At 40.6% G+C, this 16631-nt stretch overlaps 2 protein-coding genes across 2 annotated transcripts in view; one reads left to right on the top strand and one right to left on the bottom strand.

The window, feature by feature from the left end:
- Window positions 1–11254, top strand: part of COMMD8 (COMM domain containing 8) — a 76431-nt gene extending 65177 nt beyond the window's left edge. The window contains exons 8-9 of the transcript XR_014812384.1: window positions 9303–9383; window positions 9892–11254. The gene's annotated coding sequence lies outside the window, so the exon portion shown is untranslated. The remainder of the gene's footprint in view (window positions 1–9302; window positions 9384–9891) is intronic.
- Window positions 1–16631, bottom strand: part of GABRB1 (gamma-aminobutyric acid type A receptor subunit beta1) — a 372879-nt gene that overhangs the window by 36364 nt on the left and 319884 nt on the right. The gene's annotated exons all lie outside the window — the stretch shown is intronic.

The following is a 16631-nucleotide window of genomic DNA, read 5'->3' as shown; positions in this document are numbered from 1 at the left end:
GCATTGCACATTCTTCAGGATGGGTTTATAGCATCATCCTCAATTGAGGGTGATCCCCCATCCCCCACCCAAGGGACATTTGGCAACACTAGGAGACCATTTTTTGTTGTGTCAACTTGGGGGATGGGTGCTACTAGCATCTAGTTATTAGAGGCCAGGGAAGCTGCTAGATGTTTTGCAACATTCAGGGCAGTGCTCTGTATGAATTTTCCAGCCCAATATGCCAATAATGCTGATGTTGAGGAACTGTGGTCCATAGCTAGTGGGTACTGTGTTTGGTAGAATGGGTCATATTAAAAGTATTTGTGTGGGCAATGTGAATAGTGGTTCATGATGTTACCCACATCTCATTCCAAGCAGATGGTTCTTTGGGGAAAGGAAGATATGGAACTGTTCTGTCATCAAATCGCAAATAGTTTCTTCACTTATAATCCAAGGACCTCAGGTCCACCCTAAGTCGAGATGGTAAGATTTTGATTATACACTACTGGGGGCTCGGTGGGGGGAAAGGGACCCTTGGAGAACTTGATTAATAAGTGTGGCACATTTTTGGCTCTTTGATTTAAAAGATAACAGCCTGAAATTCATAAGGATCTCTACATATGTGAACTTTCTAAAGAATCCTTTTCATCCTGAACCCCCCCAAGACATATGCTAGTTCAAGACACTTCAAGGAAGGGAAGAGAGGAGAGAAAAGTAGAGAGGAAAGATGAGTCAAGATGTGAATTTGGGAAGCCCATCTGCCCCTGCCCCTTTAAGCTGGGTTCCGGAGTAGAAGTATGATACTAGACAGCCTCTTTAAGGTTCTGGATAGCAGTGGAACTTGTGCCTTTACAGTGAAGCCAAGCAAACATAGAAAGAAAGCTTTTCATTCCACTATTTGGGAGAACATTATGCTCTGTTAAAGCAGCAGAGTGCCAGTGACAGGTCCATCTCAGTTTCCTGTGTGTTCACCATCATGAGGGAGGGTTGCTGGCTGCAGATCTGCACCAGGAGAGAACCTGTGGTCCAGTAAGATATCTTAGGATTATCTCATTGAAATGATACATCATGGACAGTTCCTGCCAGGGCTCAAAGACTCAGTTAAGTCTTGGGCACATTGCTAGTCAGCACACACAGAATATCTGGTTGCCACTGGAGTGAGACCTAATGTCACCTGTGCTATGACCCAGATAGGATAAGTTATCTCTGAAGTCAGAGACTGACTCAGGACCTAACAGATTGAGCATGAAAGTAGAGCAACACCTCCCCAGCCCCCCCCCCCCATGATGATGTATCTGATGTGTCTGTAAGCACCTCCAGAGCTTAGAATCAACCCCAGGGGGAGGAGGGGCACAAAAGGGAGACAGTGCAGACCAAGGCCTCCCCACCACTCTCCTGGCATTTACTCTGGTGCCCTCTGAGTTCACCATCAATGCTGGGCAAGAGCAAGAAGAAAGAAACAATTCTGGTGTTACTGAGTCAACACCTGAAGTGTCTGAGAAAGTGCTGACTTTGAGAGAGTATGTGGAAATTATGAGACTGAACATCATTGTCTAAAATTAAATTGTAGAAAAGAAAGAATGCATTTTGATACATTTTAGTTTGTAGACTGAAAATTTTTTTTTACCTGTCCTAGCTGCATCTAGAAGAAAAAATTACAGAGATTATGAAAGTATAGTTCTTGCTCTCAACCTCTATACAATATCTAAAGGCTATATTAGAACTCTAGCAAAAACATATACAGTTGGATTCCCTATAAAACAGCATGGCTGGGGCTTTAAGAGTAGACTGGATTATTTTTCTCCCCAAAGTAGCTTGGATTAAGTTTTTTCTTCAAAGACTCTCCATTTTCAATTATATAGATGGATGTTCAATTTTCAGACGTTCGTGTTACTAAAACATGGATTTTAAAATAAAATTGTACTAGAAGAATCCTTTCTCATAGTCTTTTTATGCCACATTTTCAGATTTTTTCAGACATACTTTGGTTTAATCCCTATGTTGCTGACAAAAAAACCCTGAAACTGAAGATAACGGTGGCCACTGATCTAGAGTGCTTTGAAGCAGTCACTCTGGTAATTAATTTTCATTTATTTTTGGATAGATTACTTTTTTAGAGTAGTCAATGTTCTTGAGAATTCTTTGAGAAATTCCATATAAATATTTATCTTTAAAACTCCACTGCTTGGCTGCTAATTCCCTGTTGAGGCATAATGCTCAAAAGGTATTATGTAGCAGGCAACTGTTTGTGATATATGTTTAAATATTCCATGCAGTTGACTTGCTGAGGCAAGCAATACACATGATCACAAGAAATTCTAGAGAAGTTATTTTTTTTTCTATTAAGACTATGTAGAGCAAGTTAGAAATTCTTCTCTAGAATAAACCCTGGAAATAAATACTAGTGATCAGGTTCATGTCGTGGCTCAGTGGTTAATGAATCTGACCAGCATCCATGAAGGTGCACGTTTGACCTCTGGCCTTGCTCAGTGGGTTCAGGATCCAGCGTTGACGTGAGCTGTGGTGTAGGTTGCAGACGTAGCCAGGGTCCTGCATTGCTGTGGCTGTGGCGTAGGCCGGCAGCTATACCTCCAATTTGACCTCTAGCCTGAGAAACTCCATAGGGTGCGGCCCTAAAAAGCAAATATAAATGAATAAATCTTAGTGATTAAATAAGCACTTTATAGCAAAAATATCCATGTCCTCTTGTGATCACTATCACCGCTACTGATTTAGTGCCTTTTATGGATCAGGTCTAGAGTGAGATATTTTATATGTACATGACAATGTCGTTCAATCTTTACAACAGCCACGTAGGAAGAAATGATTACCTTCATTATAATCATTAGGACACTGAGATTTAGACAGTGTAAGGAACATGGTCCCAAACCTTGTTAGGGTAGCCTTTCTAAAATCTTTCTTCTCCACCACACTGCCTATTTTCATACATGTTAATTTATACTACCAGTTCATTCGTTCTTTCCATGTCATACAATAGAAGGGATTACTTTATACTATATTTGGTTGAACCTTATGAAAGTGTTGATATTTGACCTTTTTTTGGACCTGAAACAGCCACTTCATATGGTTAATCTTAATATAGAATAGTATGCAGTGGTTCAGCTCAGTTAAAATTGTGGGTTTAAGCACGATGGGAATGTTTGGAATGTTTTTTTTGGCCATGCCCACAGCATGCAGAAGTTCCTGGGCCAGGGATCAAACCCTTGCCATGACAGTAATATGAGCCACAGAAGTGACCATGTCAGATCCTTAACCTGCTAAGCCACCAGGGAACTCGTGTGGACTGGTTTTGATCTCTTGCCCTATTCATATCTCAGACCATCCTGCTAATCTGTAATCTGGAATAGAATGATGAATTTGACAAGCTATGCATAAGTCATATTGAATCTATTACTCCAGAAGGAAAAGCTGTCAAAGCCATTCTGGTGTGATGGAGAGAAGCAGACAAGGACTCCAAAGCCCGGATTCTGGTCTCAGTTCTGATATTTACTGCTTACAACCTTGGCTAAGATGTAGCCATGCGGAGTCTCTGCTGCCTTTTCTATCACTGTCTCACAGAACTGTGAGGATTGAATAATTTAATTAAAGAAAATCTTTTATTGCATGCCTACTATGTCCAGGCATTGTGCTGATCTTTTGGTATAAACAGATCAATAAAATCTTTATCCTGTTTTTATCCTGAATGAGTTCGTTGTTTCAAAAGAGAGAAAAGAAATAAATACATAGGATACAATATTCAAAGTGCTAAAATAAAAGAATGTACAAAGTGTTACAGGAACAGCTAGGAGGAAATATAACGCTCATCCAGTAGAGCAATTCAAGAGCAGAAAGCTCATGTGTATTGTTTATTCTCTAATAAACCTTTACTAAATATCGGTTGAATAAATAAATGATTCATGGAGGTTGAGGAAGAAGACTGGGAATAAGACCTCACTTTTCTCTGCCTCTTCCATTTCCTCACTGCTCTCTCACTGTTCAAATCATATCAGTTTAGCTGGCATCTCTTTCCTTCTTTCATGAACTTCTTCCTGCAATAGCTTCTTCTTCTTCTTCTCCTTCTTTTTTTTTTTTGGCAATTCAACAAAGAAGAAAAATATCCTGGTGTGATTTTAAACTGGCAAGACACACACACAGCAAATGCGCAGCAAAGAAAATAATGAAAAGACAACCTACAGGATGGGAGAGAAACTATTTGCAAACCATATATCTAGATAAGGGGTTAATATCCAAAATATACAAGGAGTTCATCCAACTCAACAGCAAAAAGCCCAAATAACACAATTTTAAAAATGGGCAATATGGACCTGAATACTCATTTTCTCAAAGAAAACAGAAATGGCTAACAGGTACCTGAAAAGGTTTTCAACATCACTAATCATCAGGGGAACACAAACAAAACCACAAGGACATATATGTCCTCTGCTGCCTGTCAGAATGGCTATCATCTAAAAGACAAAAGATAAGTTTTGGTGAGGATATGGGAAAGAAAGGAGCTCTTGTGCACAGTTGGTGGGAATGTAAATTGGTACAAATGTTAGGGAAAATACTATGGAATTTCTTTCTTTTTTTTTTTTTTTTGTCTTTTTGCTTTTTCTAGGGCTGCTCCCATGGCATATGGAGATTCCCAGGCTAGGTGTCTAATCAGAGCTGTAGCCACCAGCCTATGCCAGAGCCACAGCAACGCAGGATCCGAGCCCTGTCTGCAACCTACACTACAGCTCACGGCAATGCTGGACCTTTAACCCACTGAGCAAGGCCAGGATCGAATCTACAGCCTCATTGTTCCTAGTCAGATTAGTTAACCACTGAGCCATGACGGGAACTCCTGGAATTTCTTTAAAAAATTAAAAAAATACCTTATGATCCAGAAATTTCGCTCCCAGGTATTATCAGAAAGAAATGAAGTGAGTATCTCAAAAGATCTCTGCACCCTATGTTCATTACACACACACACACACACACACTACTGGAATTTTTTTTATATTCTTATAAAAGAAAGAAATCCTGCCATTTGTGACCACATGGATGAAACTGAAGGACATTATGCTGAATGAAATAAGTCAGACACAGATAAATATCATATGATCTCATATGTGGGACCAATGGCTTCCTAACTGTCAAATCAACTGGGCCCTTTTTAGTTTCTGTCTTACCTGATCCCTAAGGTGTATTTGTTGTTGCTGAAAGCTTTCTCTGAGAACCTCACTTTCTTGCACATTTTTTTTTTTGGAAATGATATTTCTGGGTTCCCTTCTTATCTGTTTCTGACAGTTTCCCATCCTCTTCTTGGGGTTTTCCTCTTAAATCAAAAACTATGATGTTCCTTAGAGAACATTTCACTCTTCTTGGATAATACGTCCACTTTTCATTTTAACTACTGATGAGGATTCCTAAAACTTTACTTCTAGGATTGCATTCTCCTTTGAGATTTAGACCTCCAACTTCCAACAATCTACCTGTCATCCTAGATAAAAAAACTCCTCACATAAAACTCAAAATGTTCATCATTTCCTCTCTGGAACATTTTCCCCTCTTCTCCTAGTTCATAGCACCGTCATTCACCTTGTCACTCAGGGTCCTTTTTTCCTTTTCCTCGCTTACTGTGAACCAATGGACCAATATTTGGTTTTCCTCCCATTCTAGGAGACATGAAAGATCATATTTCCAAGACTCACAATAATTAGTCAGATCCATGTGACTAATTCTAGTCAGTGGGCTTTTACCAAGAATGACAGCTGAAGAGCTCTGGCTCTTCAGGCCAGAGCCAGTGTCAGAATCTCCAAGTTCTTTCCCTTTCTGTAATGACCCAAGAGACACTCTCTTCCAGGAGGTGTCGCTATAAGATTACAGAATCTCCATCAACTGACTCCATGAGCCTGTGGAGCAGAACCCCCGCCTCCACATCCATTTATGACAGACCCTTAGGGTAAACGGGGTAGACACCTTTGCTATGTTAAGTCATTGAGAATTTGCTGTGTGTTTCTGACTGTAGCATGACCTAGCTTTCCCACAATACATTTACCTCATCTATTAGGTAAAAATGTCTTTCAAAATTCCCCCTTCCCCACCTTTATTAGCCTATGTCTATTTGTGGTCTCCTTCTTGGGTTGCTTGCACAACCTCCTAACTGGGTTCGCTAAATAATCCAATTTTTTTTCTTTTTTTTTAATTTATTTTCTTAATTTATTTTTTTTTCCCACTGTACAGCAAGGGGATCAAGTTATCCTTACATGTATACATTCCCCCCCACACACTCTTTGTTCTGTTGCAATATGAGTATCTAGACATAGTTCTCAATGCTACTCAGCAAGATCTCCTTGTAAATCTATTCCAAGTTGTATCTGATAATAATCAAATTTTTTATCCTTTCAAATTCATCTTCTACACATCCACCAGAGTGTTTAATTTAAACTACAAATATGACGATGTCACTCCCAGCTTGAATCTTTTAATGATCCCTCATTACCTATGACAGTAATTTTAAAACTTTTTTCCCTGGAACAATTAATTGATGTTCTGGGAAAAAAAAAATTCCTAAAAGACTAATGTCCCCTGATTTAAGAAGATTGTGTGGTAATGCACACAGTCTTAGAGGTTTATACATGCACTCCAGCAGGATATTAAAATATAATGAGGTAAAGATATTAGTACAATTTGTTTTAAATGGTCCTTATCCCCAATTATTGTACCCTAGTCATTTTTAGAAGAATGCCTTTTAGCATCAGAATCTCAGAGTAGGAGTTCCCGTTGTGGCTCAGTGGTTAACGAATCCGACTAGGAACCATGGGGTTGCGGGTTCGATCCCTGACCTTGCTCAGTGGGTTAAGGATCCGGCGTTGCCGTGAGCTGTGGTGTAGGTTGCAGATGTGGCTTGGATCCAGCGTTGCTGTGGCTCTGGTGCAGGCCGGTGGCTACAGCTCCAATTCAACCCCTAGCCTGGGAATCTCCATATGCTGTAGGAGCGGCCCAAGAAATGGCAAAAAGACAAAAAAAAAAAAAAAAAAGAATATCAGAGTATTGTCTAAGTTCTTTCTCTGGCCTCAAGGCTCTATCAATCACCCTCTATCAATCCCTTCTACTATTCCTACCACCTTCTTCTGCACCATTTATGCTTCAGCAACATTAAATGTATGCAAATCTTACATACACTGTCCATGGACAAAATTTGCATATGGTCGTGCTATTTACTTCAACTGGAATGCCATGAACCCAACCCCATGCCAGTCACTCATATAACTTATGATTAGTCTTTCAGACTGAGTTCAGATGATGTTTGCTGCAGGAAAGAATCATGTAAGACCTAAAATTAAGGCTGAATATGATGTATTCCCTTGGCATCTTATGAGGTCAGAAGGGCCTTGATCTGTTCCTGTGGATTGGGACCCCTAGACAGATAACCTTCCTCGTCACAGAGACCAGGCACAGATCCTGTATACCCCTGAGTAATAGATTTTGGTTCCCTGCCAGCCTGTGGACTTATACAACCAAGCCAGTCATATCCATCTCACCCTGTGGAAACCAGGGGGCATCTCACCCTCTTAATACTGCAAAGCCTGCATTGTGCAGACCCTAATTGTTCACTTATTCCTGAGTGCAACCCTCATGTGGACTTGCATGACATGTGGTGTCCTCCCCAATTTGACTGACAAATTGCTGTTGACGTCTTCTGACTGCTGTCAGGTGTCACATGTTCAGCTATCACCATAACCCTGGAAAGGGATCCCTCTCCTGCCAACAGAATGACTAGGAAGCAATTAAAACAGATTTTCCTAGACATTTTGCTTCACAGTTATCCTCGTTCAGTTTGCCCTCATGAGCACTTTTTATGTATCTTTTTTTGTACTTGCTCTATTTTATCATAATTAGGTCTTTGTACGTCATTCTCCATATTAAGATTGTGAATGCCTTGATATCAGACACCAAACCTTACTCACCCAGTGTCTTGCACATTGTTGCCACAAGGCTGCTTGTGAGTTTGATTCAAGTATTAAATGATATTCAAATATTAAATAATATTTTTGAGCACTTTTCCATCCACAGCTCAAGGCTCCTTAAGGTTGGAATTGTCTCTATTCCAGAGATAAGGAACTTGAACCTTAATTGAGCACTTTGCCTTAAGACCACACACCATGTTAAGAGGCAGAGCTGGATTTTGAGCTCAGGTATATCCCTTAAGATGGTCATCTTTGTATGTAGACAGATGTACTGCTCAGTCAGAGTCTGCAATATGCCAAATTGTTTGGTGACTTGCGAGTGAAACTCATGCAAGTGTGACTTTCCCTTTGTCCTCAAGTTGGTGAATGGAATCTGAAAGTGGGGCCAAGTACTTTACATTCTGAAAAGAACCACAAATGGGTGGGACTACATGTCTCTTCCTGGGTGTCCTGAGAGGCAGCAGAAGAAATTTTAATCACCATTCCCACACCAGCCCAAATAAAAAGAATGGAAGGAAGAATAGAAAAGAGAAGGTACGAAGAGAGAGGAAATAAATGAGGAAAGGATAGATTGAGAAAATTGTCAGGGTGTGAGCGGTCAGCTAGTACAGAATATTATGGTTTCCCTTCACTTCTTTAAAGGCAGAAAAGGGAGGAGTTCCCATTGCGGCTCAGTAATAATGAACCGGACTAGGATCCATGAGGACGCGGGTTTGATCCCTGGCCTCACTCAGTGGGTTAGGGATCTGGCCTTGTCACGAGCTGTGGTGTAGGTCACAGATACAGCTTGGATCCTGCATTGCTGTGGCTGTGGCATAGGCCAGCAGCTGCAGTTCCAATTCCATATGCACGGGTGTGGCCCTAAAATGCAAAACAAATAAATGAATAAATAAAAGGAGAAAAGAGAAGACCATTTAAAGATTGGCAATACCTGCAAGAAAGGGACCCTGTACCTCATTTTCCTGTAGTGATTATTTGCTTAGGCACAGACTCACTGATATGCCCTTGTGCCTGCAAGGAAAAGGCCATGAGATTGCTGCCCTGGTAGAAAAACAAGAGAGTCTGTAGTGGAGGGGCCTGCCCTCCAGTATTTGCAAAGTCAGGTTTCCAATGCTCAAGTGGACCATCTATGAGGGCTGCATGCTGGACAGGTGGACATAGCAGAAAGAAGTTTGTCGATTCCCAGGGTCAGGGTGAGTGAGTGAGAGAGAGAGAAAGAGAGAGTGAGTGTGTGTGTGTGTGTGTGTGTGTGTGTGTGCGCACGCGCGCATGCATGTGCATGAAAATGGGAAAGGTGATGGTTGTGATAGCTGTTTAGCTCTTGATCAAGGAACTATGTAATGAGGAAGCTCCACCTCTCTCCAGAACTCACTCATGTACCCAGAAAGAGGCGGTCCATGGATGCCGGCCACACAGAGGGTGTGTTTGGTCAGATTGGGTCAGCTGGTAAGTACTGACTTTTGATGCAGGTCGGCAGTCACTCAGCCAGTAGCAACATCTTTTTTCTTTCTTATGCACACTCATCCTCCCAACATCTAGTCCCAGAGAGGAAGGCAGGGTGACAGCACAGAGCTCACCCCCTCCCTCCTACTCCCCTCCTTTGAGCTATGGGGTGTGAAGTGGGGAATGGGTGGGAAGAGATTGGAATTTTAAACAGAGCTGAGGTTTTTTGTTTTTTTGGTAAATAACTGAAAGTTGCTAGAAAGTTGTGGAACTGGCTTGAGATGCAAGGATAGGAAAGAAAGCTTTGTCAACAGGTAGGGGGCCAGGACTGGGGGGAGAATAGAACTTCTACATTGTGTCCAACAAGTTCTGTTTGAGTGACAGCCTGGATACCTTTGCACCAAGTGAATTTAATGGAGTTGGTGGAACGTGGAAGAAAGTTTTGTTTACTTGTTAGGAGAACATCGGAGAACTTGTTCCTATCCACTGATTATGATCCACTTACAAGCAGCTTGGTGGTGCTTGTCCCTGGGCAGTCAAGCTCCACGATTTAGAGACAACTGCTTGCTTCTACTGGAAGTGGGACCTGGAAAGACAAGCCGCTGAGCACTGCTCTCCGTCTCTGATGTTCCAGAAACGTTTTCCCGCCTGGGAGCACAGAACACACCTGCCCATCACCAGGTACACATAGAGACCTCCAAGAAACCCAGAAGTCACAAATATTGTGAAGTTTCTTTCATCATTAGTCTTAATTTGAGCCAACTGAAACTTGATCATTATTCTGAGTATCATGGGAAACCCCCCATCGTGTATCCTTAAACTAAAGGCAAGTTACTAGGATGCAGAAAGATTTACTTACCAAATTTGAAACAACTGTTTTTGTGAAGCTTGAGGACAAAAATAAAATTATATGTGTGCGTCTTTTTTATTTTTATTTTTTTTTTCACTATACAAGAAATCAGGTTTGGGCGAGTTACTTAGGAAACTGAAGAGAAGCACCCCTGTGATTTGTCAGTATTTAAATTTGATTTTTTGCTCTCTGTTTCTTCTAGTGTGAGCTGTGAAATATAATAAAAAAGGGAGCTAAAGACTGCAAATATAAGGTCACAAAATAACCACCTATTTTGTCTGTTTATGGTCAGTCATTATTCTTAAGGTTATGAAAAATAAGAATTTTTCCTACTACCATTTTACTAAATGCTGATGTCTTCACTGATGTTATTATATTTTCATGACATGAATCATCACACACGCTTAAGAGGGTGCAAGGTAAAGCCAGAAAAAGTTTTGGATAGGAAAAATATATTAGAACTAGAAGGGAATTTGGAAATGAACTCTCTCACTTTGCCAAGTAGAAGCCAAGGCCCAGAAAGATTAAGATTTGGTCAAATGCACACAATTAAATAGAGGAATGCTAAGTCTGAAATTAGAAAAAAGAAGTAGATGAGGATATGGATAAATTTGCCTGTTGGCTTAATAACTGTTGTTGAAAATTGTTGTTGAAAACTGCTACTGGTTTAATTCTAGGGAATGTAAACTTAACGGAGGGAATTAACCTTTTGTAAAAATGAGTGTGTGTGTGTGTGTGTGTGTGTGTAAATAGAAAAGAAAGTGAAGAGGTAATTACTGCAACTGGGACTAGGCACAGCAAGAATAATCTGATGTCTTAAATGAGTCCCACTCTTCATTTTAATGAAAGGAAAAATTGGAGCTCAGGTCTATGGTTTGCTCATGACCACAGAGCTGTTTAGCTACAGAACAAGATGAAGAACCTGGTCTCCAGACTTGCGTCCTCCCCATTAACCTAACTGCCTATTATTCATTCTTTGTTAGTGTTGAGGACACATTTTAACATTCCCCAAAAGATAATAAAATTTTACTTCACTAAAAAAGACCAACTTAAACAATGTTAATTGTCATAGACTACTGAGATTATTGGCTTTTATAAAAACCAAGACCAAGTCTGGAGTTCCCATTGTGGCTCCGTAGGTTAAGGACGTAGTATCCATAAGGATGCAGTTTCCATTCATGGCCTCATTCAGTGGGTCAAGGATCTGGTGTTGCCACAAGCTGCAGTGTGGGTCACAGATGTGGCTTAGACCCAGTATCGCTGTGGCTGTGGCATAGGCCTCAGCTGCAGCTTCAATTCAACACTTAGCCTGGGAATATCTATATGCCACAAGTGTAGCTGTAACAAAACAAAATGAAACAAAACAAAACACCTAGACTAAGAGTCTGAAGCAACGTATGGTGAGACAAGCAGGCCATAGAATGGATAAGAAGCACATTGCTAGGTAGGAGGACACATTGCTACTGTCCTGGGCGTATGGGCTTGGCTCCCTGTAAGACTCTGAGAAGAATTAGAATTGTCCTAGAGCAAATTTTCTCAGCCTTGGCACCATTCCATTTTGTCCTTGATATGTCTTTGTCATGGGTGGGGAGGGCTCTCTTGTATATGGTGGGATGTTTAGAAGCATCCTTGGCCAGTAGTACCTCCCCTCTCCACTTATGACAACCACAAATGTCTCCAGATGATGCCAAATGTCCCCTAAAGGGCAGAAGTACTCCAATGGAAGAACAACAGACTTGGGGTGTTAGGCCTGAGTCCATGGGTGCTGGGGAGTAGAAAATGCCAATTAGGTCAGGGTCAGGAAACTGGAGAAAGGGACCATGGCAGTCCTTGAAAGCTTCAATTACAGGATATTTATACATTAACTCATTTTTAGGCTGCATAGACCTACAAGCTGGGATTGTGGTGCTAGTCATGGGACACATCTTTAGGTGTTGACAAACAAGGGCTCTAGGTTTCTGGGGGTAGCAGTCATATGATACCAGGCTGGGAGCATCTATTCCTGGGGTATAAGCTTCTTTCCCTATGCCCATATCTAACCATGGCGGACAACCTGGTTCTAGGTTCCTAGTTAAGAAGACAACTTTACTGGGGATAACAGAGATGGCTCAAAGGAAATCAGAAGCCCTCCACTTCCTTGTCTCCTACTTCCTATGACCTAGAATGTAGATGTGATGAGCCAGCCTTGACCACATGGATAAGCGCAACTGCTTATGGGATGGCACAGCCAAGAAACTGAAAGCAACCTGGGTCTCTGGACATTCTTTTAGAGCAGAGCCTTGCTTACCATCTACTTCTGGACTGTTAGGCAGAAGAGAAACAAGCATCTTTCGTGTTGTAAATTGTAGGGTTTTTTGTTCTAGCAAATTTTCTGTGTCCTATGGAATATATATGGCAGCATGACAAGATGAGCACTGAGGGATTAAAGGTGAAAACAGGAGGGGAACTATAGAGGGCTGCCCAGTGGCACAGCAAAGGGATTCATTGGAAAGAAGAGCCCATGGAAAGGTACCTAGGGAAGGCATAAGATTTGCCTGATTGGACTTTTCCTGCATTCGTTGATTCTCTTCAGGTAAATTATCAACACTTTCATTTTTGGATGTCTAGGAGCTGATAAAAGAACCTGAGCTCTGTCAGGTTGAGAGGTCTGCCTTTTAGAGAAAGCTTTGACTTTAGTTCTAAATTATTTAGTAAGCATCCATTTTTTTTTATCAGTGCTTGGGGTGGTGTGTTGATATGGGCTACACAGAGGTAGTAGACCTGATAGCTCCTTAAGGGCATTTGGGAGTCTAATCAGGGAAACCTGACCTGTATTGAGAGAGACATGCTATAACGTGGTAAAGGACAAACTCACTGGTCAACAGTATGGTCCCTAGAGAACAGTGCTTGACATGAAATTGGAATGGCAGGCAATAACAATGGTAATACCTACTGATCATTTAGCACATGACAGTGTGCAGTATTTGGAAAAGTAGAGAGGAAGATAAAAGATATTTCAGGAGAGGGAATAAAGAGGCTTGGAAGGAAGGAAGTCAGAATGTATGGGGTGGGACTGGGAGACATCACGCAACCTTGGTAACACAGGTGGTAATTCCCTTATAATGCCACAATCTAATGTCACAGAATTTCAGAAAACATTTTAATAGGTTAAAAGGCAATAGATAGGTTCAATTGTGCTATATTTTAGATCCCACATAAAACCTATCTACAAAACAGAAACAGATCACAGACATAGAGAATAGACTTGACAACAAGGGGGAAGGGGAAGGAGTGGGACGGATGGGGAATTTGGGACTGGTAGATGCAAACAATTACATTTAGAATGGATAAGCAATGGGATCCTACTGTATAGCACAGGAAGCTATATTCAATCTCTTTGGACAGACCAAGAAGGAAGATAATATAAAGAAAGAAATGTTTGCTTGGGTCATTTTGCTATACATCAGAAATTGGCACATTGTAAGTCAGCCAAACTTTAATAAAAAATAGGGAAAAATGCCCTCCAAAAGCCAATAGAATTTGAAACATGATAGCAGATGAAATCAATTGGACAAGTTATGAATTATAAGGCACAGTACTATTTGTCTATGGCAGTATAAACCTTGTACCTTTTTGTCATGATAGAAGCTAAAGCAAAGAAAAATTATGAATGTCATCTCATGGAGGAGTCTGCCCGTGCTACATAATGCTATCCAAGAAAATTAGAAGAACATGTCTTCGGAAAGTGAGAGTGATATTCATATTCTTTCCCATCTTCACCTAGAATATTCCCTTAAGGCTAGGACACTCTGTAGAGATGGATAAAGCTGAAGATTTGTTTGGAGCCAGACTATGGATCTTAAATGCTTGAATTTATCCCATGGACAATGAGAAAAAATTGAGGCTTTTAAAATCAGTGGGAAGCATAATGAAAATGTCTTTATAGAGAAATTAATCCGGTTGCAGTGCTTTGAATAGATGGGTGGAGGACAAAACTGAAGGAAGAAAAGCCAGTTATGTATTTTTTGCAGTAATTCATTCTGATGTAATTTGAGGGCCATTAGGAAACTTTCTGCTTACTTGAGTGAGAGATAATTCATTTTCTGGCAGAGATGAGTTCTAGGGATTCATCTGCATGCACGCTGAAGAGATCGGAGTCTTGGGAAAAAGGCTCAATATACAGATAAGTTTGGATGAAGGAGGAAGTCAGACAGATTCTAGATGATGCAATGGCTTTGGAAGCCCTGGTGGCACGCCAAAATGGGAGACCTATGGGCAGCCTACAGGTAGTATGACAGTCCTGAGCTTAGGATGGAGAATGCCAAAGTTAAAATTTGCCTATGACGTCCTTTACCTCCTGTGTCAATCAGGGTCCCAGCTGGAAAGAGATGGCACACTTCATGTTGGGGATTAATAAAAGGGCTATTTACAACCCTGCGGGTTAAGACAAACCCAACAAGGGGACATTAAGCCTCCCAGGGCTGGCAACTGCCAGGGAACCAGCTACCACCACTCCTAAAACTGAAGGGTCAAGAGGAGGGAGCAGATTATCTGTGCCCAGCGTTCAGAGGGAGAAGCTGCAGGAGAATCTAGTCAGGCAGGATCTGTGGCCTTGCTGGAGGGGTGGAGTCAGTCCGTGGCAGCAAGGGAACCGCAGGAGAAAACGACTTCAATTCACTCTCTTCTCCCATATCCTGCCCATGCCTCTCATTGGTAAAAATCAGAAGGCTGATAGTAAGCAAGCTCATGGACACAGCCCATAATCTCAATGTCCCGAACACAGAACAGAGTGGAGAAGAGTAGAGACAGACGGTGGGGGGTGGGGGTGGGGAGGTGGTGTTGGGGTGGAAGCAAAGGGGAGGCATCCAACATAAATCTTTGTGGGGTAGCTAGTCACCAAAAACCAGAATGATAAGAAAGGATCCCCGACCAAAATACCTCTCCAATGGACCTTTTTTTTTTGGAAATGGAAGTTATCCTGGAAATAGCAGAATTAAAGTATTTCAAAATAAGTGGTAATTCATTAATGCATGGATAATAGATTAAAGGACTAGAGGATATTGAAGGGATAAACACACAAATAAAAAAACCAAAATAGACTATATCTTCTGCAGTTTTACATAGGGCTAACCATACTTAAGCTCTCTATGCTTTATTTTATTTTATTTTTTTAATTAATTAACTTTTTCTAGGGCTTCAATTGCAGCTTATGGAAGTTTCAGGCTAGGGGTAGAATCCAAGCTGCAGCTGCCAGCCTACACTACAGCCACAGCAATGCTGGACCCTTAATCCACTGAGCGAATCCAGGGACGCGAACCTGCCCTCATCGATACTAGTTGGGTTCATTACCACTGAGCCACAATGGGCTTATTTTTAATAGTTAAAAAATTTTAAAATTAGAGCGTAGTTGATTTACAGTGTTGTGTTAATTTCTGCTATATAGAATAGTAACCCATATATATATATGTGTGTATATATATATACACATTCTTTTTCTCTGTGCTTCTTCCTGTAAGCAGTTGTGAAGGCTGAGCTGAGGATTGAAGAAAAACAGTAATTTTTTTTTTTCAGATGAAGACTGGAGAGGTGGAAGGATGGACAGGAACCAAGGATAGATTTTCAAAATGTGCTTTATAGTCCATCTCTTTTTCTCTTTGACTGATTATTTTTCCCCCCTTGTTACATCAAGAACATATGCTGAGGTATAAACTAGCATCTCAATATTATTTTAGAATTTCTTGTTGCCATGGTGTATGTTGATTACTTAATTTTTCCCTATTTCTATTTTAGTTTGTTTTGCTTAATTCTTTAGGATTCTTGTTTTTCCCTTGTCTTCACTTTCTATCTCAAATTCTTTTGATCTATTCTAAGAAGAAGACAACTTTTAAACAGTCTTTAAAAGAATTTTATGCTCAACTTCTAAGTATTGCTTTTAACTTGGATTTACTTGTTTTAGCTTTTATCTTTTAACCCTCTGACTTTCATGTTTCCAGCTTTTAATCTCACTGGTTCTAGGCCTTTTATGTTTTTTATTTATGCCGGTTTTATTTTTAATCTTTTATCCTTCTTATTTTCGTGTTTTGATTTTTTTTTTTTAATCTCACTGGTTTCAGTTTTTCTTTTCCTTTATTCTGGTCTTTAGGTATTACCTTTATTGAACTTTATATATTTTACGGTATATTTTTCCTTTATTTTGTTATCATTTAATTTTATTCTTGGACTTAATTTTATGCTTTGATTTGCCCCTTAACTTTCTTCTCTGCCTTCGTGATTTTACTATAGTATTCTTGTCTTCCTCCTCTCTCCTCCCCACTCCCTTCTCCCTCCTCTACTTTTCCTCCTTCTTCTTCCTTTTTTCCCCCTCCTCCTCTTCCTCCTCCTCCTCCTTCTTCTTTTATTTTGTAATTTGTCTTTGTCATCAC

Source organism: Sus scrofa, chromosome 8 (genome assembly GCF_054392235.1).
Source record: "Sus scrofa isolate SSC_HxYL_T2T_F1_AM1 chromosome 8, Sscrofa_HxYL_maternal_Yorkshire_Landrace_v2.0, whole genome shotgun sequence".
Taxonomy (NCBI): domain Eukaryota; kingdom Metazoa; phylum Chordata; class Mammalia; order Artiodactyla; family Suidae; genus Sus; species Sus scrofa.
This window is presented reverse-complemented; position numbering and strand designations above follow the sequence as displayed.